This window comes from Rutidosis leptorrhynchoides, chromosome 4, assembly GCF_046630445.1.
Source record: "Rutidosis leptorrhynchoides isolate AG116_Rl617_1_P2 chromosome 4, CSIRO_AGI_Rlap_v1, whole genome shotgun sequence".
NCBI classification, from domain to species: Eukaryota; Viridiplantae; Streptophyta; class Magnoliopsida; order Asterales; family Asteraceae; genus Rutidosis; species Rutidosis leptorrhynchoides.
Window position 1 is genome coordinate 406,527,503 of NC_092336.1, and position 3,424 is coordinate 406,530,926.

Consider the following 3,424-nt stretch of genomic DNA (forward strand, 5'->3'; position numbering starts at 1 on the left):
AAGTTTGAACTTAACTTATTTAAACAACCATCGAATGATAAACGAGTGCTTCTATCATTTACTAAATAAATTCGGAACTATATTTATATATTCATTATACCTTATTTATATATATAGATATGTCTTAAATAATTATTATTATATATTGATTTATTTTACATAGTTAATTATAATATATTTCAAATTATTATTTATATATATTTAAATATATACGTATCTATTTACAAGTAATTGTTTGTGAATCGTCAGGAATGGTCACATGATAATTTAATATATAAAATCAATTCAAAAATGTTGAGACTTAACATACCATACTTTGCTTATCGTGTCGAAATCATATAAGAATAAAGTTTAAATTTGGTTGGAAATTTCCGGGTCATCACAGTAACGTCGATGTTATGTATGAGCATTGCTGTAGGCAACTCCCTGCGACAATTAAGTTTAAGATGCGTGCTCCCACGACCATTCTATCAGGTTTATCTGGGGAATCAGCATGGCCGTTATGGCGCATCGAGCTTGAATTAGAGTTAGTCGATGATGATGATTCGACTAGCACCCGAACTGTCCCGATTGAATTCTGTGTGGTACGTTCTTAGTCATGGTATAATGCACTCCTTGGAAGAGTCACCTTGCAGAAATTTGATGCGATTCCCTCAACAGTTCATGGCATGATCAAGTTTCCTACTCAGCGGTATCGCTACCATTCGGATGGAGTCTAGAAGGGCGCTATGGGCCTCGATCACTCCACCTGAACCACTCCCAACGATCGACGAACAAGTGCGGAGTAGTTCCATTCTCGTTAACCCGAAGTACCCCGATAAGCGCATCCGAATTGGGGACAATCTCTCAGATTAAGTCAAGGTTCAGTTGCGCGACATATTAATAGCTCACATGGATTTTTTTCCCATGGAGTATAGATGACATGACTGGGGTTCCACGTAGCATCACCGAGCACAAGCTAAACGCAAATCCGAACCTAACCCCAGTACGCCAAAAAAAGCGGCCGATGGCCCCTGAAAGAAGTGAATGGCTAAGGCTGGAGGTTGATAAATTGGTTCATGTAAACATATTGAGGGAGTTGCGGTACCAAACTTGGGTAGCAAATCATGTTTTGGTTAAAAAAAGGGGATGGCTCGTGGTGTATGTGTGTCAATTTCAAAGACATTAACAAGGCGCACTCTAAGGATAATTGATGTGTGCGAGGGGTACTAGGAAATAGTATTATTTTTACAACGAAATACTATTAAATACGATACAATTTTACACAAGATATTTATTTATTTATAGAATGGATATACCTAAACCTTGCTACAACACTTATAGGCAGTGTACCTAATCGTACAGTATTTGTAGTTTTTAGTAAGTCCGGTTCGTTCCACAGGGATCTTTTAAACAAGCTTAACGCTATATTAGTTTAACTTATAAAAATACAAATATATATATAAGTAATATTATTATTATAAAAGGGGGGTTTTTTTACCGTTTAATGACCTGTTTGTCGATTTTTAAAACTTTAGTCGCAGTTAAAACCTAATGTAAAATATTAAAAATAAATACAACTTAATTTAAAGCGTAAAGTAAATAACGATAATGAAATTGCGATAAATAAAAGTGCGATAAATTAAAATTGTGATAATTAAAGAGTACGATAATTAAAAGTGAAATTAAATACAAAGATAATAAATAAAAGTGCGATAATTAGAAGTGCAATTAAATATGAAAATAAAGGAATTATGCTTATTTAAACTTCCATAATCATGATGTTTGAAGTGTTATTTTTAGTTTATTCCCATGGGTTAATTGTCCTTTGTCCTGGATTATTTGATATGTCCATACGGATTTGTCCATAATAGTCCATCAGGCATAAATATAAAGTGCGAAAGTCTTCGTAAAATTATTCTTATTCCCGAAGTCAAATATTCCAACTAATTGAGGATTCGAATTGTAACAAGGTTTTAATACTTTGTTTAATGAATACACCAGGTTATCGACTGCGTGTAAACCAAGGTTTTACTACTTTGTTAACAATTACACAAATTACCCTTGAATGTAATCCACCCCTGTTTCAACAAGTCTATTAACTATTAATCCATTCCCGTGTCCGGTTAAATGAACGATTATTCGTACATATAAATATCCCGCCCATCGTGTCCGATCGAGTGTATATGGTTATTTATAGGTACGTCCAATTGTAAATCTTTATATTAAATTAACAAACTATCATTTAGTTAAACAAATATAAAGCCCATTAATAGCCCATAGTCTAATTTCCACAAGTGTCGTTCTTTTGTCCAAACCCCAATCATGGTACAAAGCCCAATTACCCAATTTTAATATTTTTAGCCCAACATCATGATTACTTCGTCTTAAATAAGCATAATAATAACTTAGCTACAAGACATTAAATTAAAAATAACATTAACCATAACTTACAGTGATTAAAAATAGCGTAGCGTTACACGGACAGAAATTCGACTTACACCCTTACAACATTCGCTAACATACCCTTATTATTAGAATTTAAAATTAAAATTAAAATTAAAATATAAATATAAATATATTTACGTATATAAATAGAGAGATGGATATATGGTTCGTGCAAAGCCTGCTTTTTATAGGCATATGGCCAGAATTTCAGGGCCATGCGATCGCATGGCAAATATGCCTACAGGCCATGCGATCACATGGTGGTAGGTATCAGCTCAAAATTCTTTGTTTTCTTGTTTGTCGACGTTTATAATATATAATATAATATATAAATAATTTATATAATTATTTAAATATTATATTATATTCTTGTGCATAGTTGACTCATAATTTTTAGTCCGTTGCGTCGAGCATTGAGAGTTGACTTTGGTCCCGGTTATGGTTTTTCGAACGTCCTTGCGTACAATTTAATATCTTGTATTTTGCGTTTCGCATCTTGTACTCTTGTAATTTTGAGACGTTTCTTATCAATAATTGGAACCTCTTTGATTGTACTTTGTACTTTTGAGCTTTTTGGTCGTTTGCGTCTTCAATTCATCGAATCTGTCTTTTGTCTTCACCTTTTATTATTTAAACGAATATCACTTGTAAATAGAACAATTGCAACTAAAAACTTGTCTTTCTTGAGGGATAATGCTATGAAATATATGTTCGTTTTTAGCATTATCAAATATTCCCACACTTGAGCGTTGCTTGTCCTCAAGCAATATAGTCTTGAAATAAAAATACTAGAATCACTTCTTTATTCTTCACACTTTGTACATCAGTGATTTCTATACGGCGGTATAAACAATGGTAGTAACGATGTGGTTTACAGTCCCACATGACTATAAAAATTTACATCCTTAAGGAAATTGGATCTTTATGAAAACATTTGATCTTTTGAAAATTAAATCTAGCTTTTACCCTCGATAAGTTTTTCGGAATAACCCTTCAC